Consider the following 23,435-nt stretch of genomic DNA (forward strand, 5'->3'; position numbering starts at 1 on the left):
CTGAGCCGCTGCTGCTGTATGTGTCCTTATTACTGCCCCCGATACCCCAATACTGAGCCACTGCTGCCGTATGTGTCCCTATTACTGCCTCGGATACCCTAATACTGAGCCGCTGCTGAGGTATGTGTCCCTATTACTGCACCTGCTGTGTGGTTCTCTGTGCCCTCTAAATTCTAAAGCTACCCTCTATAATATAGTAATGCCGGGCGCAAGTGCCCTAGAAAACAGTGCCCACATTTTGCCCCCTAGAAAGTAATAATGCCCTGTGTGCCCCTTTGACAGTCACAGTACCCTGAGTTCCCCTATAATAATATGTGCCCACTTAACATTGAATAATGTCCCGAGTCTCCCCCTGTACAGCTCCTCTATACACAGTATGATGTTCTCTTATACACACTATAATGCCCCCTCACTGTATAGTACCACACACACAGTATACTGACTCCTTAGTAGCCTCCATACTGTTTGATGGTTCCAACACTGTATGATGGCCCCTTCACTGTAATCCCCACACTGTATGATGGCCCCATAGATAACCTCCATATAGTATAATGTGCCAGATAGTCCTCAATATATCACAAGGCAGCACCCCCATACTACAGGGTTTGCCTATAAGGCAGCACCCCATTGGCAGACCCTGTAGTATAAGGCAACACCCCTATAGGCAGACCCTGTAGTATAAGGCAGTACCCCTATAGGCAGATCCTGTAGTATAAAGCAGCACCCCCATAGGCAAACCCTGTAGTATAAGACAGTACGCCTATAGGCAAACCCTGTAGTATAAGGCAGCACCCCATAGGCAGACCCTGTAGTATAAGGCAGCCCCCATAAAAAAAACAAAAAGCACAATACTCTCCTCTATTCTTCCTTGTTCTGGCGGTGCTCCGAGCTTCCGCTCATCTCCTGACAGCGGGCGCCGGGCAGTGACGTCATCACACCTGCTGTCAGTGACGGAGACGCCAGATGCTGACAGGGGGATGATGGGAGAAGGAGCGCAACGCTCCTTCCCTCATCAATGTGGTCAGCTGTATCGGCTAGATGCTGATACAGTTCACCTTGCGATGACAGGCGGGGAGCCCACTGCTGGCACCGGGCCCCCCCGCCTGGGGGCCCATAGCGGCATAGCAGGGAGATCGATTCTTCGTGCCCTGCCGCAGAATGTAACTGTATCGGAGAGCTGCACGCGCCGATGCAGTTACAGTAGCGTAGCTCTGGGTGGGCCCCCTCAGAGCTCCGGGGCGCTCGCACCCTCTGCCCCTCGGTAGCTACTGATTCACAGTGATCTCACCAATATTTGTTACATCCCATAATTGGGAACATTGTGCTGTACAGCAGGTGCAGTAAGAGGAGGCAACACAAGGTGGCGCTGGAAGATACTTTATGCAGGTTGGGGAGAGATGAGGACTGTGCTGGAAATGCCAGATGTCAAACGTGTCTTGAAGAAGTTGTAGTGATGGCCGGATGAAAAAGGTGTAACAACTCCTATCAAGAAGAACACGACTCCCATCAAGAAGAACGCAACTCTACTGAAATGCCTGATACGCTCTGCAGAACAGGTGCATGACTGTTATGATCCTAGTGGCAAGGATCGCAGGACGAACTAGCTAAGTAACTGAACAGACGACTAGCTCTGGGGAGGTGGTAACTAGATTGACCGCAACCTGATCCTATCCGCAAACAACTATAAGTAGCCGTGGAACGTTACCTGAAAATCCTAGACGTCTCTTCACGGCCTGAGAAACTGACTATTCCTGGAGGGAAAGAAAGTCCTCTCTTGCCTCAGTGGAATGACCCCAAAGATATAGAATAGCCCCCCACAAATATTAACGGTGAGTTAAGGGGAAAGCACAAACACAGAGATGAAATCAGATTTAGCAAATAAGGCCCGCTAATACTAGAAAGCAGAAAATAGGAAGGAAACTGTGCGGTCAATTAAAAACCCTATTCAAAATATCCACGCAGAGATTGCTCGAGCCCCCGCACCAACTAACGGTGCGGGGGAAGCAACTCCGTACCCCAGAACTTACCAGCAACAAGAAATCACATATTAGATCGACCAAACCGCTGCATGACCAGCTCTACCCTCACCTACTGTATTCTCACCCATCCCTTGTAGATTGTGAGCCTTCGCGGGCAGGGTCCTCTCTCCTACTGTACCAGTTATGACTTGTATTGTTCAAGATTATTGTACTTGTTTTTATTATGTATACCCCTCCTCACATGTAAAGCGCGATGGAATAAATGGCGCTATAACAATAAATAATAATAATAATAATAATAATAATATTAGCAAGCTGGACTAGACTCATCTTACACAGAAATCATATTGCAGGCAGATGAGCAAAAAATATTCAAACAGAACTTAGCTTATCCTGAAGAGGCAGAAAACGAGATAATCAGGAGTAATCAGAATAGCACTGAATACATTGACAGCCAGCAACAAGTGGAAGTGAAGCAGAGCTAAATAGGAGCCTCCCTGGAGAATAACGAGGCAGCTGATCCAGCCAGACCCGCAGGATAATAAACCAAACCACCAGGGGGAGCCAAAAAACCAAAGTCACACAATACCATCTGTGACCACAAGAGGGAGCCTGAAAACGGAGTTCACAACACATGACTATTTGGCGGTGATATTGGTCTGCAGAGCTGGTGCATAAGTATTTTGCGGTGATATTGGTCTACAGAGCTGGTATATAGCGGTGACATTGGTCTGCAGAGCTGGTGTACCACTATATGACAGCGATACTGTCTGCAGAGCTGGTATATGGCGGTGATATTGGTCTGCAGAACTGGTGCATCAGTATTTGCGGTGACATTGGTCTACCGAGCTGGTATATGGCGGTGATAATGGTCTACAAAGCTGTTACATTGCAGTGATATTGGTCTGCAAAGCTGTTCTACCACTATATGGCGGTGATATTGGTCTGCAGAGCTGGTATATGGCGGTGATATTGGACTGCAGAGCTGGTATATGGCGGTATAATGATCCACAAAGCTGGTATATTGCGGTGATATTGGTCTGCAGAGCTGGTATATGGCGGTGATATTGGTTTGCAGAGCTGTTATATGGCGGTGATATTGGTCTGCAGAGCAGTTCTACCACTACACTGTGTTCCAAATTATTATGCAAATAATATTTCCTCATATTTTCTCTAAATTACCTATCTGAATTGCAGTCATTGTTATTTTCCAGTCATCTACTATTCTAGTATAACTGCAATGTTTTGGAACAAACTTCCTATGAAAACAGAATATTTAAAAAAAAAAATAAACACTCAAAATGCATGTTCCAAATTATTATGCACAGCAGAGTTTTCAACCTTTTTTATTTTATTTTGAACAAAAAAATGGTCAATTGTGAAGTTATAAGCATTATCAGCTTATTACAAAATGAAATCAAACAGTTTTCAAGTGAAAACTTTATTCTAGGTGATGTTACATTTGCACATAGGACCCCTTGTTCAAAAGAAGCTTCTGAACTCTCTCGTCCATTGAATTTGTCAGTTTTTGGATGGTTTCTGCTTCAGTTGTTTTGCATGTGGACAGAATACCCTCCCAGAGCTGTTGCTTAGATGTGAACTGCCTCCCGCCATCATAGACACTCCTTTTGATGATGCTCCATGGGGTTGAGGTCAGGGGAAGATGGTGGCCACACCATAAGTTTGTCCTCTTTTATGCCATAGCAGCCAGAGATGCAGATGTGTTTTTTGCAGCATGAGACGGTGCATTATCATGCATGAAAATGATCTTGCTGTGGAAAGCACGGTTCTTCCTCTTGAACCATGGCAGGAAGTGTTGTTTTAGAAACTCCACATAGATTATGGAGTTCATCTTTACCCCTTCAGGGATCATAAAGGGGCCGACAATCTCTCTCCCCATGATTCCAGCCCAAAACATTACTCCACCTCCTCCTTGTTGGCGCCTTAGCTGTGTTTTCATGGGGTGTCCATCAACCAGCCATCCTCCACTCCACCCATCTGGACCATCGAGCGTTGCACGGCACTCATCGGTGAACAAAACAGTTTGGAAGTCAGTCTTCATGTATCGTTTGGCCCACTGGAGCCGTTTCTGCTTGTTGCAGTGGATAGAGGTGGTCGACAGGATGGCTTACGCACAGCTGCAAACCTCTGAAGGACCCTGCATCTTGTTCTGGGGACGTTGGAGGAACCAGCAGCTTCAAAAACTTGTCTGCTGCTATGACAAGGCATTTTTGTAGCTGCTCTTTTAACCTTACGCAATTGCCTGTTGGAGAGAGTCCTCAGTTTTTCCTTATCAGCACGCACACGTGTGTGCTGGGAATCAGCTACATACTTCTTGATTGTGCGATGATCACGATGAAGTGTCTTGGCAATGTTGATTGTAGTCATGCCTTGACCTAAATACTCCACAATTTGTTGCTTCTCAGCAGCCGACACATCTTTTCTTTCCCATTTTGGCAAAAAATGTAGGCTGCTTAATAATGTGGAACAGCCTTCTTAAGTAGTCTTGCCTTTATTTGGACACCCCTGCCAAACTAATGTGCACAGGTATCTGCAATTGCTTTCAGTGATATAAAAAGCCCTGACACACATCACCATTAATGAGTTTAAATGACAAACAAAAAAATTCTAACCTTATCACTCCTAAACTCTTTGTGCAGAATAATTTGGAACACAGTGTATATGGCGGTGATATTGGTCTGCAGGGCTGTTCTACCACTATATGGCGGTGATATTGGTCTGCAGAGCTGTTCTACCACTATATGGCGTGATATTGGTCTGCAGAGCTGTTCTACCACTATATGGCGGTGATATTGGTCTGCAGAGCTGTTCTACCACTATATGGCGGTGATATTGGTCTGCAGAGCTGTTCTACCGCTATATGGCGGTGATGTTGGTCTGCAGAGCAGTTCTACCACTATATGGCGGTGATATTGGTCTGCAGAGCTATTCTACCACTATATGGCAGTTATATTGGTCTGCAGAGCTGTTCTACCACTATATGGCGGTGATATTGGTCTGCAGAGCAGTTCTACCACTATATGGCGGTTATATTGGTCTGCAGAGCTGTTCTACCACTATATGGCGGTGATATTGGTCTGCAGAGCTATTCTACCACTATATGGCGGTTATATTGGTCTGCAGAGCTGTTCTACCACTATATGGCGGTGATATTGGTCTGCAGAGCTGTTCTACCACTATATGGCCGGGATATTGGTCTGCAGAGCAGTTCTACCACTATATGGCGGTGATATTGGTCTGCAGAGCTGTTCTACCACTATAGCGGTGATATTGGTCTGCAGAGCTGTTCTACCACTATATGGCGGTGATATTGGTCTGCATAGCTGTTCTACCACTATATAGCGGTGATATTGGTCTGCAGAGCTGTTCTACCACTATATGGCGGTGATATTGGTCTGCAGAGCTGTTCTACCACTATATGGCCGGGATATTGGTCTGCAGAGCTATTCTACCACTATATGGCGGTGATATTGGTCTGCAGAGCTGTTCTACCACTATATAGCGGTGATAATGGTCTACAAAGCTGTTACATTGCAGTGATATTGGTCTGCAAAGCTGTTCTACCACTATATGGCGGTGATATTGGTCTGCAGAGCTGGTATATGGCGGTGATATTGGACTGCAGAGCTGGTATATGGCGGTATAATGATCCACAAAGCTGGTATATTGCGGTGATATTGGTCTGCAGAGCTGGTATATGGCGGTGATATTGGTTTGCAGAGCTGTTATATGGCGGTGATATTGGTCTGCAGAGCAGTTCTACCACTACACTGTGTTCCAAATTATTATGCAAATAATATTTCCTCATATTTTCTCTAAATTACCTATCTGAATTGCAGTCATTGTTATTTTCCAGTCATCTACTATTCTAGTATAACTGCAATGTTTTGGAACAAACTTCCTATGAAAACAGAATATTTAAAAAAAAAAATAAACACTCAAAATGCATGTTCCAAATTATTATGCACAGCAGAGTTTTCAACCTTTTTTATTTTATTTTGAACAAAAAAATGGTCAATTGTGAAGTTATAAGCATTATCAGCTTATTACAAAATGAAATCAAACAGTTTTCAAGTGAAAACTTTATTCTAGGTGATGTTACATTTGCACATAGGACCCCTTGTTCAAAAGAAGCTTCTGAACTCTCTCGTCCATTGAATTTGTCAGTTTTTGGATGGTTTCTGCTTCAGTTGTTTTGCATGTGGACAGAATACCCTCCCAGAGCTGTTGCTTAGATGTGAACTGCCTCCCGCCATCATAGACACTCCTTTTGATGATGCTCCATGGGGTTGAGGTCAGGGGAAGATGGTGGCCACACCATAAGTTTGTCCTCTTTTATGCCATAGCAGCCAGAGATGCAGATGTGTTTTTTGCAGCATGAGACGGTGCATTATCATGCATGAAAATGATCTTGCTGTGGAAAGCACGGTTCTTCCTCTTGAACCATGGCAGGAAGTGTTGTTTTAGAAACTCCACATAGATTATGGAGTTCATCTTTACCCCTTCAGGGATCATAAAGGGGCCGACAATCTCTCTCCCCATGATTCCAGCCCAAAACATTACTCCACCTCCTCCTTGTTGGCGCCTTAGCTGTGTTTTCATGGGGTGTCCATCAACCAGCCATCCTCCACTCCACCCATCTGGACCATCGAGCGTTGCACGGCACTCATCGGTGAACAAAACAGTTTGGAAGTCAGTCTTCATGTATCGTTTGGCCCACTGGAGCCGTTTCTGCTTGTTGCAGTGGATAGAGGTGGTCGACAGGATGGCTTACGCACAGCTGCAAACCTCTGAAGGACCCTGCATCTTGTTCTGGGGACGTTGGAGGAACCAGCAGCTTCAAAAACTTGTCTGCTGCTATGACAAGGCATTTTTGTAGCTGCTCTTTTAACCTTACGCAATTGCCTGTTGGAGAGAGTCCTCAGTTTTTCCTTATCAGCACGCACACGTGTGTGCTGGGAATCAGCTACATACTTCTTGATTGTGCGATGATCACGATGAAGTGTCTTGGCAATGTTGATTGTAGTCATGCCTTGACCTAAATACTCCACAATTTGTTGCTTCTCAGCAGCCGACACATCTTTTCTTTCCCATTTTGGCAAAAAATGTAGGCTGCTTAATAATGTGGAACAGCCTTCTTAAGTAGTCTTGCCTTTATTTGGACACACCTGCCAAAATAATTTGCACAGGTATCTGCAATTGCTTTCAGTGATATAAAAAGCCCTGACACACATCACCATTAATGAGTTTAAATGACAAACAAAAAAATTCTAACCTTATCACTCCTAAACTCTTTGTGCAGAATAATTTGGAACACAGTGTATATGGCGGTGATATTGGTCTGCAGGGCTGTTCTACCACTATATGGCGGTGATATTGGTCTGCAGAGCTGTTCTACCACTATATGGCGTGATATTGGTCTGCAGAGCTGTTCTACCACTATATGGCGGTGATATTGGTCTGCAGAGCTGTTCTACCACTATATGGCGGTGATATTGGTCTGCAGAGCTGTTCTACCGCTATATGGCGGTGATATTGGTCTGCAGAGCTATTCTACCACTATATGGCAGTTATATTGGTCTGCAGAGCTGTTCTACCACTATATGGCGGTGATATTGGTCTGCAGAGCTATTCTACCACTATATGGCGGTTATATTGGTCTGCAGAGCTGTTCTACCACTATATGGCGGTGATATTGGTCTGCAGAGCTGTTCTACCACTATATGGCCGGGATATTGGTCTGCAGAGCAGTTCTACCACTATATGGCGGTGATATTGGTCTGCAGAGCTGTTCTACCACTATAGCGGTGATATTGGTCTGCAGAGCTGTTCTACCACTATATGGCGGTGATATTGGTCTGCATAGCTGTTCTACCACTATATAGCGGTGATATTGGTCTGCAGAGCTGTTCTACCACTATATGGCGGTGATATTGGTCTGCAGAGCAGTTCTACCACTATATGGCGGTGATATTGGTCTGCAGAGCAGTTCTACCACTATATGGCGGTGATATTGGTCTGCAGAGCTGTTCTACCACTATATGGCGGTGATATTGGTCTGCATAGCTGTTCTACCACTATATGGCGGTGATATTGGTCTGCATAGCTGTTCTACCACTATATGGCGGTGATATTGGTCTGCATAGCTGTTCTACCACTATATGGCGGTGATATTGGTCTGCATAGCTGTTCTACCACTATATGGCGGTGATATTGGTCTGCAGAGCTGTTCTACCACTATATGGCCGGGATATTGGTCTGCAGAGCAGTTCTACCACTATATGGCGGTGATATTGGTCTGCAGAGCTGTTCTACCACTATAGCGGTGATATTGGTCTGCAGAGCTGTTCTACCACTATATGGCGGTGATATTGGTCTGCATAGCTGTTCTACCACTATATAGCGGTGATATTGGTCTGCAGAGCTGTTCTACCACTATATGGCGGTGATATTGGTCTGCATAGCTGTTCTACCACTATATGGCGGTGATATTGGTCTGCATAGCTGTTCTACCACTATATGGCGGTGATATTGGTCTGCATAGCTGTTCTACCACTATATGGCGGTGATATTGGTCTGCAGAGCTGTTCTACCACTATATGGCGGTGATATTGGTCTGCATAGCTGTTCTACCACTATATGGCGGTGATATTGGTCTGCATAGCTGTTCTACCACTATATGGCGGTGATATTGGTCTGCATAGCTGTTCTACCACTATATGGCGGTGATATTGGTCTGCATAGCTGTTCTACCACTATATGGCGGTGATATTGGTCTGCAGAGCTGTTCTACCACTATATGGCCGGGATATTGGTCTGCAGAGCAGTTCTACCACTATATGGCGGTGATATTGGTCTGCAGAGCTGTTCTACCACTATAGCGGTGATATTGGTCTGCAGAGCTGTTCTACCACTATATGGCGGTGATATTGGTCTGCATAGCTGTTCTACCACTATATAGCGGTGATATTGGTCTGCAGAGCAGTTCTACCACTATATGGCGGTGATATTGGTCTGCAGAGCAGTTCTACCACTATATGGCGGTGATATTGGTCTGCAGAGCTGTTCTACCACTATATGGCGGTGATATTGGTCTGCATAGCTGTTCTACCACTATATGGCGGTGATATTGGTCTGCATAGCTGTTCTACCACTATATGGCGATGATATTGGTCTGCATAGCTGTTCTACCACTATATAGCGGTGATATTGGTCTGCAGAGCTATTCTACCACTATATGGCGGTGAGATTGGTCTGCATAGCTGTTCTACCACTATATTGATACCATCCACCTCTCGTGTCTCCCCTTTTCCTCATAGTTTGTAAGCTTGCGAGCAGGGCCCTCATTCCTCCTGGTATCTGTTTTGAACTGTGATTTCTGTTATGCTGTAATGTCTGTTGTCTGTATAAGTCCCCTCTATAAGTTGTAAAGCGCTGCGGAATATGTTGGCGCTATATAAATAAAATTATTATTATTATTATTATTATTACTATATGGCGGTGAGATTGGTCTGCAGTTGTAGTTGACAACAGTTTTCACTTCTTCAAGGAAAGGACAGCACATTAATGTAAGGTTTAATTTGTGCTATAATATCGCAGAAGATGACATCGCCCAGATCTGATCGCCGAACATTCCCGCCATTGCTTTCGTACCGCCTGCCTGCACACTGCTCGGTGTGCCCGGTGCTCCTATACGCAGCTCTCGCCAATCACTCCTCTTCCTTTTTCTGCTGGTCGGGATTGACAGACGAGTGTACAAACCAGCAACTCTTCCTGTCAGTCCCGGCACCGACTGACATCCCCTCCTCCCAATATCCAATCATAGTCTCCCTCACAAGTCCCACCTCCCAGACAGCCCTTCATCCTAGCGTCATCGTGATTGACAGACCAATGCCCAACAGGATCACAGTCACCGCCTCCCTCGCCTTCCGTCTGGCCCAATAGAAGCCAAACATAGGGCGGGCGCTCTTGAATGACCTTAAAATCGTCCAATCAAAGCGCTGCGTTTCGTTGACTGACACTCGTACTGTCTAATAGCATCTCAAAACACGTGTGGAGGGGGCGTGTCGTTGGGTTCCACCGCGGAGGAGAGTGAAAGACAGGGGAAGAGAGCAAACGAGCGAGAGAAGGGGGGAGGCCGAGCCCGTCGCCGCCATTTTGGGTCCCACCGAGCTGTGGACGGAGAGCGAAAGAGGCAATAAATAAGCTCCGGAAGCCTGTGTGACGAAAATAAGCCGAGTTCTCGGCCCGGCTTTCGGGTGACGAGCGCCTTTGGGTTTTGTTTTTTATTTTTTTATTTTTTTTTTACAATAGCCTTGGTACAAACCCAGTAACGTTGGATAAAAAATAGACCCCAAACAACCCTCAAACCGGAAGCGGCGTCCCCCACCTTTGTGCATCCTCCCGGGGGCGGTGAGAGCTTCTCCTTCAGCACTTTGCTTGTGTGTGTGTGTGTGTGTGTGTGTGTTGTCTGCTGCTCACTCCATAGGCCTGAGCTGTGGCTGAGGGGGCACAGGGCAGGGGGCAGAGGGCAGAGCTGGGGCAGGGGGCAGAGCTGTGCGCGCTCCAATATGGCAGACATGGCGCTAGAGCGCGCTCTTCGTGCTTCCCCTGGTCACCGACATGCCATTTCCTATGTAGATCCATCACTTGTATGAAATGTCGCCACCTAATGGCCAACGCAAGGTGAAAAATCCCAAAAAGTGTGAAATTGCTGCCTCCTCTGCACTCAGGCCTATGTAACGGGCAGGTTATGCCGGGGATGTGTATGATTGCCGGCTGTAATCGTTCTCAATAATGGGGGGGAATTCTGATATTGAGTCCTATGGGCCGCCGTAGTGTAGTTATGTATTGGATATTGAGTCCTATGAGCCACCGTAGTACAGTTTATGAATTTGGATATTGAACCCTGTGGGCCACCGTACTATAGTTATGAGTGATATAAAGCCCTATGGACTACTGTACTACTGTATGTACTTATGAATCTGATACTGAGCCCTATGGGCCACCGTTGTATAGTTAGAAATTGGATTTTGAATGCTATGGGCCACCATAGTTCATCAATAATTTTAGCCCATAGGACGGTCATTCCCAACGTGGGATCTAAGGGAAATTGCTGCACAAAGAGGGTGCAGGTGGCGAGTGTTAGCCCGCCTATTGCCATGCATATATATGATATTAAGGACCCGTCGCTTGCACATGGTGGCCCTCGCAGTCCTACCTGTGTCTGCATATCGCTTTGATACTTACATGGAGAATTCCCCAGCTGTGGCAGCAGCAGAAGGACTGAGTTGATGCAACAGCTGGAAAGATTCCCCCATCCACAGGGGCAGTCGTCTTATGATCTAGTTTAATAGTTCACATAGGGTTTGCTGCACCATTCATTGGTTGTGGGGGGGGAAAAAAAAAAATCTAATATCGCATTTTCTTCTGTGCTTTTTTTGACCATTAGCAGGACTGGAGATGAGAAGGAAGGGAAAGCAAGTCGCATAAGTAGGGATCAGCGACCTCTGGCGCTCCGAGCTGCTGTGAAACTACAACTCCCATCATCCAACACGAAACACAAGCCATCAGGTAATGTTGGGGATTTGCAGCAGCTGGGAGTGCCAGACGTTGCCTGTCCTGATCCTGGGACTTTTTGCATTTTAGGGCATATTGGTTAGGGATTCATAGCTTTTATTTTTTTTTTTTTTACCCCAATCCAGTGCAAAATGACCCCAAATCTTACAGTCCTCAGATGTGCCGGACAGCTCAGTATGGCAGGAAGAACTTCTTTCCAGGAGGTTTTTCTTCTTGATGAGTAGTCATGCCAGCTCCACTTACGTTATTGTCTGGGCGTAAAGCCACCAGGCCACTGATGGGCAGCCATTTATACCTCTCTGACTCCTCCCACAAGACCAGGTTGACTCCTCCCGGGCCATTATCACCGGCTGGGCAATTAGTCTAATTAACCTTTGTGACCTCACCCGCAGGCGCCATATGATTTCTCTTTATACCCCAGTGCTGTTGTGATTGGGTACGTCACTTGTATCGCTAGTAGGAATCCTTATGATGTGCTCTACTAATTTTATAGCGAGGCTTCTTAAAATACACATTCTCTTATTGTCGCAGATTTGCAATTTCGGCCCAGAAAAAGCCATCAGTGTCTCACACTATGGAGCCAACAGACAGAATAGAGCATCCTGCGGCGCGCCTGCTGCTGAGGAACTGCAACTCTCAGCATGCTCCATTGTGTAGTCCCCAGCAGCTGGAGTACCGCAGGTTTCTGGAGGATGGTTTGGTCATGGACTAATATGTTTGAATGAAGAAAGGAGAATTAATTTTGTTGAAAAACACTTGTCCACAAAACCACCCTTACGCGTTTCAAGCCATTAGAGGTTCGTTATCCTTTAGGGATTGTGCCGTACTACACAAGAATGTAAGTGACCCTTCCATAAACTCCAAAGTAAGCGCGGCGCCAGATGCAATTTGGTCCTTAACTGCAATATTATGGGGAAGTCTACGGTTTTTATAGACTATCATGTACTTATTATTACCACTCTGAATCTATAGGTGTGTGATATGGAGGAAACTTCAACATGCAGGTGTGGGTGGGTGTAGATCACCCCAATTTCCCACTCCATCTCTTCTCATTAAGATAAAGGGTGGAACGCTAGTTTTGTGATAATTGGCCAGTGTAAATTGGCTGCCGATCACGCCACGAACGAATAATATGCTTGTTCGTCAGGTGAAATTACTTTTTAATCATCAGTCTCTGCAGCACAGCGTCCTGTGCAAAGACGTGCTTGCGAGAGCAATGGCAATCTACTACAGATCGTTCTGGAAGCTGTCGGCTTGTCTAAACTGGAAAATAAGAGACCGTAAAAGCCAATCGGTGCACAATATGTAATGAAACCCAATTGCAAAAATGCTTTTTTTTAAACCCCAAATATATACATCAGGCCGGTTTCATATGTTCAGGAAACATACAACACCAAGACCCAAAGCTGGGTTTCCTCACCTAATTGCCTTAGTCTACGTTCCCACGATGAGCTTTTGATGATGCAGAATTTCTGCACCTATTGTGTAAATTAGGTCACTTGTTTTTTCATTCTGTTTTTCAGTGATTTTTTTTTTGTATTTTAAGTAATTTTTTCGTGTTTTTTGTCTCTTGGTGGTGTGTTGTGTATTAAACGAAGCTGCTTTCTTTTTGATGCTTCCTAGTATTTGGTTTTGACAAAACTTTATTTGTGTAGTGATGTGCTGATTACATGAGTTTTTGATGTTTTTCTGCACATAAAGCTCAGTTTATCTGCATGAAAAATTGACATGTGGCAGATTTGAAACCTGCACCGCAAGTCAGTTTACGCTGCATATAAAAAAAACTTTGTGGGCAGGAGATTTCTATAATTCCCATCCACCTTGCTGGAGGTATAAGTGTAAAATACACAGCATCAAAAACTCATCATGGGCACATATGCTTAAAGGAGTTGTCCCCGCTTGGGGTTCATATCTGCAGTCACCCTATGTGACCTCAGATTTGACTCCTCACAATGCCCAGTGTGCATGCTGTCAGAATTCTTGGAGCGGGAGGGCGTGTGACTGTGAGTATGCAGTTTGCATTCATGCAGTCACCTGCCAACTAGAGGTGCGCATCCTCGCTTAATGCAAGTGAGTTGGACACGTCTAGTTGGAATGTGGCTGGAAGTATGCAATGGTCACATGACAATTTGCTCTCAGCACTGGAGAATCCTGACTGCGCGCGCTGTGCTCTGTGAGGATTCACAAGTCTGCAGTCACATAGAATGAGTGCAGACTTGAGCCCCCAGCCTGGACAACCCCCATAATAGGCATACGAGTAAATCAGCTTGGATTAGGTGGTCGACCCGAATGAGGCGATGTAAGATCGGTCTGTATTTTACAGACGTGTGAAACCGGCTTTACACGTTTTATAAAGTTTGTAACAAATGCAAGTTGGGTGCTTTCACATGTATGAAAAACCACTTGTGGTATAACTGCAATTTGCCCCTTTTTGTGATACAGCTAGTGGTCATGTGGGTGAGACACCGTTATCATGCAGGTCTGACCTGTAAAAACAGACAAGTACAGAGCAAAATGGCAGAGATTCAGGGAAAATCTGCCTAATCTTTCTTGTAACTGTATCCCACAATGTCTGTCCCTAAATAACACGGCTGTGGGTTCATTTGGATGAGGTTAGAAAACCACCTGATGGTTCACCCCTCCCTGTACCCAGATGATGTCTTCTGATGGAATGGGTAGATAAACATTTTGAGAGGAGTCATCATTAAACCACAACACAGGCATCCGTGCTGAATTACTGAACATTGCTGATGTCAGGTCAGGGACTTTAAAAAAAACCAAACCAAAACGTTTGTATATATTAAAATGAACTGATCACTTTTTATATATTAGAGAACATGTACTATTTTCTAATGTGTTTGTGTTCTTATTGTAGATTTTATTTTTCATTCTATGATTGGTCCGTTATTATTTGTGAAGCCATATTCTTGCCTGGCCTTGTGTTAACTGCATTGAAATGTCGATTTTAGTTGCCATGTGGACTTAGACTGGAGATGTTGATTGACGTCTGTGGCAGGGTTCTCTAGGCATGCTCTGCAGAGGTCATTTTACAGAGAGGGAGAGGAGGTGAGCTGTGACCACCTATAGTAAACTGTGATGGATTCTGTCAATATAATCTTGTCTTTGATGACTACTGAGAAGTGATCGCTACTGAACAAGCTTTAAAGTCATGTGAATGCACCCTTTTATTTTACTGTAATTTCGGGCTGCTTTTCCAGGTCTGAATGGAGGTCTCCTGACCCAACTGCTTCATTGGCACATATTAGGCTAAATACCGATGGTCAGGAGGTATATGTCAGTTCAGGAGACTCATGAGTCAGGCATTGCAGCCCGAATACAGACTGTAAAATACGGTGGTGTGAAAATGGTGTTAAAAACAACCCTTATTTTTTCAGTGGTGTCGAAAATGATCACATGTGTTTGGCAACATAACCTGATTTAAGCAGGGTCATGTTCTGACAACCCTTTAATTGGCATCGCTTTCTTGCTGTTACTTTTATAACATTTATATTTGTACACATTGTTCATATTTTTGCTCTGATTCTGTAACTTTAATGCAACAGTTGTCCTGTGTGTAAATGTGTCACAAAGTATCATTAAGTGCTAATACTTTGTGTGACAACTTGGCCTCTGCGAACAGCACGAACATGATTATTGTAAAGTGACACACTGTAATCTACCCTCACATTAGTACCTAACCCCATGTCAGTATTTTGCAGCCCGGGCCCTTGTTAATACCAGACTTATGACTGGCAGGAGAAATAGGAGACTGGAGCTGAATGCAAACAGGCATGTAATAAAAAAAAAGATTTCTTTTACCACCAGTTTTGTAAAAATTGGGAGAAAATTGTAAACCAAACATCTGTCATTTTATTAATTGCAAGCACATTTGTGATGGTCCTGAGACCCCCCATCATCAAAATCTCCCTTAGAGGTGCGCAGTTCTTTTTGTCCATCAATGACCCCCACTGATTGTTAAGGCCCCCATTTTGGTAGTACTATCCAATCATTTTATGTGCATAGCACTCCTACCTAGGAGGCCATGGTCAGTATTTGTAACCCAAAACCAGGAGTGGAACAATCAGAAGAAAAGTAAAATAGAAACACGTCACCCACTGCTAGTTTTGGCTTACAAATACCGATGTACTGTAAAATAATGAACGTGTGAACGTGGCCTTAGTTTGTTTCTCATCCGAGAAAAACGGACACCATGCAGTGTGTTTTGTGCTTTGCTATTGTAAAGCAATGGACAGATTGTTCCTTTTTTGTTTCTTTTAAAAATGGATGAAGGATCGGGGGGGGGGGGGAAGAGTGAATGTGTCCTAACATAGCTGATAAATAACTTGCACCTTCCTGATAGTCTTTATTCCCAGGGTGTGTTCATATATATCTTGGCTGAGACTGATCCAGCTGTTTCAAATAGGATTTTTCTTAGAAAAGAGAGTGAGTTCAAAGGCAGGAAACTAAAGAGAGCTATAGAATGGGGGTCTGCAGTATTGGGGATAGCTTAGACAAAGATGGATAGGGAGTGACCCTAGTAACTAATTACACCAAGGGTTAGTACACAGACTTCTCTCATCACCTTCTTATATTAAGGACTTAAATTATAACAGAGGCTTCTTCTACATCAAGAGGAAAGCAGTTTCTTCACCCGCACAAAATGAGATTCTTTACATCAAGGCCGGGTGCCCATGATCCGGAACTTTGGACGTAGCGTTGTTCGTTGCGTACAAAAGCGCTGCCGTCTATTTAACGCAAGTGAATCCGCATGTGATCACTGAACCGTTCGGATTCACCGCGTCCAATACATTGTATTGGTGACATTGCTCTTGCGGAGACATTGACATGCTGCAGTCTGGAAAAATGTGCCGCATGTCAGTCTCCGCAGATGATCCGCAAGCCTCTGTGCACTCATACTGGACATATGATTTCTTGTAATCCCATCCTGTATGCGGTCACATCAAGACGCTGCTGATTGGATGCTGCATAAATGCTCAGCGTCAAACCCACAGCAGTTCCTGATCGTGTGCGCTTACCCTAAGAATGGAGCTGGTCTGAACTCCCTGCCAGACGAAGGTGTCCTGGTGAATTCACTAAGACTGTGTTCTCACAGTGGCCTTTTGATGTTGCAGATTTTCTGCACCTTTTAAGTAAATTATGTCACTTGTGGAGTTTTTTTTTCCCTCGTGTTCTTTTTTTTTTTCTAGTCTTTTTGGGTTGTCATGTTCAATTAAGCTGCTTTTTTAATTTTTTTATACACTTCCTGGAATTTGGCTTTGACAAAACTTTATTGATACTGTCATGTACATGTGTGGATTACATGTGATTTTTTTTATGAGAAAAACTATAAGTAAGCCTCAGGCCGGCGTCACACTAGCAAGTTTTACGGACGTATGAGAGGTGCAGAAAATACGGATTGCATACGGTACAATGATTCTCTATGGCCCAGCTCCTATCTGCCGTATTTTACTGATCCGTATTATTCGGTCTTGTACGGCCATAGAAAATCGCAGCATGCTGCGTTTGTCACCGTATTGCGCAAAAAAATCGCCAATGAAAGTCTATGGGGGCGAGAAAAATACGGATTACACACGGACCAGCAGTGTGACTTGCGAGAAATACGCAGCGGTGTTCAATAGAAAAGCCGGCAATTCAATTGCCGGCTTTTTCTTTCTCCTTCACAAACCCGACATGATATGAGACATGGTTTACATACAGTAAACCATCTCATATCCCTTTTTTTTTTTTTTGCATATTCCACACTACTGATGTTAGTAGTGTGTATGTGCAAAATTTGGGTACTGTAGCTTGTAAAGTAAAGGGTTAAATCGCGGAAAAAATTGGCGTGGGCTCCCGCACAATTTTCTCCGCCAGAGTGGTAAAGTCAGTGACTGAGGGCAGATATTAATAGCCTAGAGAGGGTCCATGGTTATGGGCCCCCCCTGGCTAAAAACATCTGCCCCCAGCCACCCCAGAAAAGGTACATCTGGAAGATGCGCCTATTCTGGCACTTGGCCTCTCTCTTCCCACTCCCGTGTAACGGTGGGATATGGGGTAATAAAGGGTTAATGTCACCTTGCTATTGTAAGATGACATTAAGCCAGGTTAATAATGGAGAGGCGTCAATTATGACACCTATCCATTATTAATCCAATAGTACGAAATGGTTAATAAAACACACACACACATTATTTAAAAGTATTTTAATGAAATAAAGACACAGGGTGTTTTAATATTTTATTATACTGGTAATCCACCTGAAGACCCTTGTCACCTGAAACAAAGTTAAACAAAACAAACACCATCAGTATTTCCATCAGGGTGTCCGTTTTTTATGTTGAAAGAGACATGTCAATCAAGCTAAGCTGGGGAAGGAGAAGCTAGCAGGTGGTTTACCGACTCCACAGCCCTGGCCCCGATGGTATTCTCTCCGCTCATGTGTCTAAATGATATTTTACTCTGAAAATGTCATTCCTTTTCTATGGCTCCAGATTCATGGTATGAGAAGCATGAATGGCCACTTTCGGCCTCTGTTTTGGAAAACCCTATTGTTTAGGTGTAGATAAAAATGAGTGTGGGTTTTGAGGCCCTATTGTAGAATTTTGTCATTGCTGTCGGAGGGAGTGCAGACTTTGATTCCCCATAAATATGCATGTTAGAAATGAGCAAGCATGGAGAGGGAAACAGGCTGAGGCCACACACACGTCTGATAGCAGCACCACAATGAGCAGTGGCTCAGGGCACAGTCTGTAAACGTCTGTATTGCATCGTATTCGTATGTGATCACAGACAAGTATCTGTTTTGGCAACTATCAGGGAGGAAGGAAAGGAAGCGTTTGACAATTTAGCCGAATGACAGATGGACCGACATGGTGAATGACAAAGTTGTATCATGGGGTCTAAGGAGTAACGTTTCTCCTTGTGGAGAGTGACAAGCTAGGCCTGGCATGTCACAGTGGGGAGACTTCTAAGCCATGCATGCTCAATTTTGTATATTTAAACCATAAAAGATGAGGGTGAAATAATTATTTAGAGCTAGAATCTTATAATTGTAGTAATTTTTAATGAGGTCACACAGGTTGGTTGAATTGCATACAGAAATATATATTAGGAGTTGTTCTTCTGTCATTTTGGCATCTCATTTGGCTTTGCTGCCTGGTATTTAAAGACCAAACCTACATTTAAACAGAAGTTTTTGCCACAAATATTTAAGAAAAATATTCCAGCTTTATTTAGAAAAAAACATTATTTAAAAAAACAAATAAAAATAGGGAAAATAAATGCAGACAACACCTGCAGGACATGTTATCACTCATAGATGTACTGTTTTCTCATACCCCAAAAATAGTTACTTTCATGTGGGAGATGCATGTAAATTTAGAAAGATTGATTTATTTATTTATTGCATATGTTGTTGTTTTCAACCCATAGGTATTGTAATATACAAGAATGTAACAATTTTGTGGGTATGAGAAAACAGTACATCTATGAGTGATAACATATCCTGCAGCTGTTGTCTGCATTTATTTTCCCCATTTGTATTTTATTTTTTTTTAAATAATGCTGGAATATATATATATATATATATATATATATATATATATATATATATATATATATATATATATATATATATATATATATATATATATATATATATATATATATATATATATATATACTCAAAAAAGAGGCAGCACTCCATACTCATGGTGAAACATGTGGCAGGTTTAATCGACCCACATAGCCGGGCTACGTTTCAGCTCAAACTGAGCCTTTATCAAGCTTGATAAAGGCTCAGTTTGAGCTGAAACGTCGCCCGGCTATGTGGGTCGATTAAACCTGCCACATGTTTCACCATGAGTATGGAGTGCTGCCTCTTTTTTGAGTCTCTGTGAATTTGCAGTAATCGTTGGACTGATTACCTGGGGCTTTGCACCCGAAGATAAGTACCTATGTTGTGCTGTTCCTTTTTTCTTATTATATATATATAGCAAAAACTTCTGTTTATGTGTAGGTTTGGTTATCGAATTGGAAGTGCCAGTTTACTCAAGGCCTTTTTTCTGGGGTTACTGATATTTAAAGAATCCACAGGACTCCCACTAAGAAAACCCAGTGCACATGGATCTTAAAGGGGTTGTGCCGGCAAACGAGAACTCTGCCCATATGTAAAAAAATAAACTCCGCCACACTAAGCTATCAGCACCCACCTAGATCCAGCGCAAACTGCTCTGATCTGTGCAGAGATTGGAAACCTTGACTTTATCTGAAAATTGTGGCCAGTGATTGTGTGCAGCAGTCAGGTGACTTTGGATGTTTTATGTTCTGCTCAATCACCTGATTCACAGGCCACAGGTGTCCCATGGCTGGTGGCATAGTGATATCGCTGCTTGCGGTCTCTGTGCAGGAAATGAAGCCGCTTGCGCTGGATGCAAGTGGGATTTTATATATATTTTTTTACATATCCAGTCTCTTGGTTACAGTTTTTTATGTAGCCTGGAGAATGCCTTTTAAGGCTATTTTCGCATCATATTTTAAGGTTACCTTATAACGTACAGTATATGTCGGGAAAAGCTCCCGACTTGCCTGGTAAATTAAGGCTCTGACTTATGCCAACAATGGCATCGGTCATCCATAGACTTTCATATAAAAAAAATATTGTTTAACTGATGTTTTTTACTGGATCATGCAAGATGCAAAAGCGTATTTTACTAAGCTATTCCATCTTTCTTTCTTTTTTGTGGTCCAGAAGGAAACAAAAAGACATCCTTTCATTTTTCCGTCAATAGTCAACCATTAAAAGCGCTGTCATAGTCGGCAGGAGTGCAACACCCCCCCACCATCCTCAATATTGCGACATTTTGAAGGGGTTGTCAGTTCAAGAAGTTTTTCTGCTGTCCTCCCATAAGTTACTATTTTGCTTAGTTGCTTTCTAAGGTATTTTTTTCATTAGTTATGTATTTAGTGCAGACTTTCTAATTGCACTTGTATGGTGCGTCAGTAGTCTTTGGCTGCCATACAAGACCCTTGAGAACTACCTCCCGGCATCCGTGGCTCTTACTTTGATTGGTTGGCCATCGTTGCAGTGTGGCATCTCACCAGGCCAGCTAATCAATAGAAGAGCCGAGGATTGAGTCAGGTGAGAGGCGGTGCAGAGGGCTGCCGTCCAGACACAGGTTACTGACCTGGCCAATGGACATGGACTGAGTCCTGCAAATCGATTCACAGTATTGCCAGATAATATATATGATCAGACTACATGTTCCTGGTTGTACCCTTAGAAATCGGGATAAAAATGTCCTTCATATCCATTGCTGGCTGCAATCGAGAGTGTGTAAATCGTTAAATACTAGATTTGGGATTAGTCACTACTTTTTTACTTGGATTACTACCCTCTTTGCACAGCGTTGCGTTATATCATGCTTTTCGAAGTAAAGTCCAATAATGCTGTTTCTCTTCTGTAGGCAGGTGGTGTACCAATGCACTTGGGAGAATTGTTGTCCATGAGCCTAAAATCACAACAAACGGTGAGTTTGCGGTTTCATTTTTGCTCTGTTTGCCATTTTAGTTTTGATAAATGAGAACTTTGTTGTAATAAATGCAAGTAGCCTTTGGCCAGTGCATCTGGTGGGGCATACCTTCTTCCATTTGATTTGAGCAATGTTTATGCACTACCCCCTTCCACCCCTTGATGGCGCTAGACTACAGTCGTGGACTCATTTTAGGTGATTGATTGAGTTCTTTTACACCCTAATACAAAAACTACCAGTTTCAGAGTCATTGTGTTTGGAAAGCTAAACCCCAGCTGCTTAATGACACACTGGTTAGTGAGTGACTTCAGTCCCAGTAACGGCTTCACTTTTAGTTGTTTTTGTTTCCTGAATGCAAATTTTTGAATAGTCTTCATTAAAAAATTCTAGCTTTTTTTCTTCTGTATAGTCTGTGTAACTCCTTCACATAGCTAGCTGTCCTGCTACTTCTAACAGTACTCTGCTCCTAGCTCCCTCTTGCCCTCCATCTCTCTCCTGTCAGTTTTGGGGCTCATTCAGACCTTGTGCTGTCTGTATACAAAATTTCAAGCATAAAGACAGCACACTAACCAATGTGAGTAGATGTGGTTTGTTTACCGATGAAACCATAGTCTGCCAAAAATCACAGCCTGCACTATTTTGTTTTGTGGATCAGACTCGCTCTTTTATAAGTCAATGGGTGCGTAAAAAAAACCCAGATCACATACTGTTTTTTTTTTTTCTTTTTTTAGGGATCCATTGCAGTTATGAATAGTGAGAAGCAAACGTGCTGGGATAAGGTGTTATCTGAGCATGCTCGGGTGCTAACCGTGTCTCGAAAAATATGTTCACGTTCCCACGGCTATATATCTCGTGACTGTTCGACAGCTGCAACACATGAAAGGATTTCCTGTTTGTCAGGCAATCCCTGCATGTATTGCAGGTGCGGGGAATCCAAGATATTCGAGCACGCCAAAGACACTCGTTATCCGAGCAAGCTCGAGTGCTAACACCTTATCCGAGCACGTTCGCTCATCAATAGTTATTAAGCAACTGTATTTTGACTATTTATCTAATGGATGTAAAAATAAAAAAATAAATGTATTGCATATGACAATAGAGAAGAAAAATAGTCTGGTTTTCTGGATGAAAAAGGAACTATTTTGTATACTCTCATCTATAAGGTCAGGAACAGATGAGTATGCAAAATAGTTCATATAGGAGGAGGGGTGAGATTGTATAAGATAGATCAGTGTATGGAGAGGGAGAAAAGCATTCAAGTATTATGGAGGGGTCACACGAGCTTTACTATATCAAAATGTAAACTGAAAGGCAAGTGCATAGAGCATAGGGAGGGGAGAATCACAAAATATTGAAATAAAAAAAAATCTTCAGCATATACTAGCTTCACCCCAACAGGGAAAAAGGAGGCCAGTTTTCACAATGAAAATGTGAAAAAAGAAGGCATTTGTCAAAGTAGGACATGTATTTGGTATCTCCTTGTCCTTAGGCTACTTTCACACATCAGGTTTTCAGTGTCAGGCTAAATCCGGCTAATTTTCAAAAAACCGGATCAGGCGAATGTTGCCGCCGGATCAGGTTTTTTCCCCATAGACTTGTATTAGTGCTGGATTGCAGCGGATGACATTGCGTTTCGTCCGGTTTTCGCCGGATTCGGCAAATCTGCCGCTTTCGGTTTCTTGAAAAAACGTCCATAGCAACGTTTTTTGTCTCCGGCGAAAAAGCCTGAAGCGCCGGATCCGGCGCTTCCGACTGTTTGCTAGAATGGAAGCATATGGGAGCCGAAAGGTGTCGGATCTGGAAAAAGGTGGGTCCAGCGGCCTGATCCGGTTTTTTAAACTGAGCATGCTCCAATTTTTTTAATCCAATAATCTAGATATGCTAGCTGGATCTTTAAAAAAAAAAAACGGATCCGTCGCATCAGTTTTTCACAATCTGCTCCGCATCCAGTTTTTCCAACATTCGCCGGATTTAGGCCATGTTCACACGCTGCGGGTTCCTCTGCGGGTTAATCCCGCAGCGGAATTGAAAATCTGCAGGGCAAAACCGCTGTGGTTATCCCTGCAGATTTATCGCGGTTTGTTCCGCGGTTTCCGCTGCGGGATTACTGCTGTACTATTGATGCTGCATATGCAGCAATATGCAGCATCAATAGTAATGTAAAAAATAATAAAAATTGGCTATACTCACCCTCTGACGTCGCGATCTCCCCGGCGCTGCAAGCGGCTGTGCCGACAAGGACCTTCGTGACGTCACGGTCATGTGACCGCGGCGTCATCACGGTCATGTGACCGCGACGTCACCACAGGTCCTGTTCGGCACAGCA

The 23,435-nt window shown here is 43.7% G+C and overlaps 1 protein-coding gene across 20 annotated transcripts in view; it reads left to right on the plus strand.

Moving 5' to 3' along the window:
* The first annotated feature begins 10,009 nt into the window (after positions 1–10,009).
* The window catches only part of CNOT3 (CCR4-NOT transcription complex subunit 3), a 54,633-nt gene continuing 41,207 nt past the window's right edge, over positions 10,010–23,435 (plus strand). For 3 of the 20 annotated variants that reach the window (XM_077259597.1, XM_077259603.1, XM_077259605.1), the window contains exons 1-2: positions 10,309–10,412; positions 21,048–21,106. The gene's annotated coding sequence lies outside the window, so the exon portion shown is untranslated. Of the gene's footprint in view, positions 10,413–11,451; positions 11,574–14,548; positions 14,646–15,303; positions 15,373–21,043; positions 21,107–23,435 lie in introns of those variants that run through there. The other 17 variants (XM_077259591.1, XM_077259600.1, XM_077259592.1 and 14 more) reach the window with 16 other exon arrangements.

This window comes from Ranitomeya variabilis, chromosome 4 (genome assembly GCF_051348905.1).
Source record: "Ranitomeya variabilis isolate aRanVar5 chromosome 4, aRanVar5.hap1, whole genome shotgun sequence".
NCBI classification, from domain to species: domain Eukaryota; kingdom Metazoa; phylum Chordata; class Amphibia; order Anura; family Dendrobatidae; genus Ranitomeya; species Ranitomeya variabilis.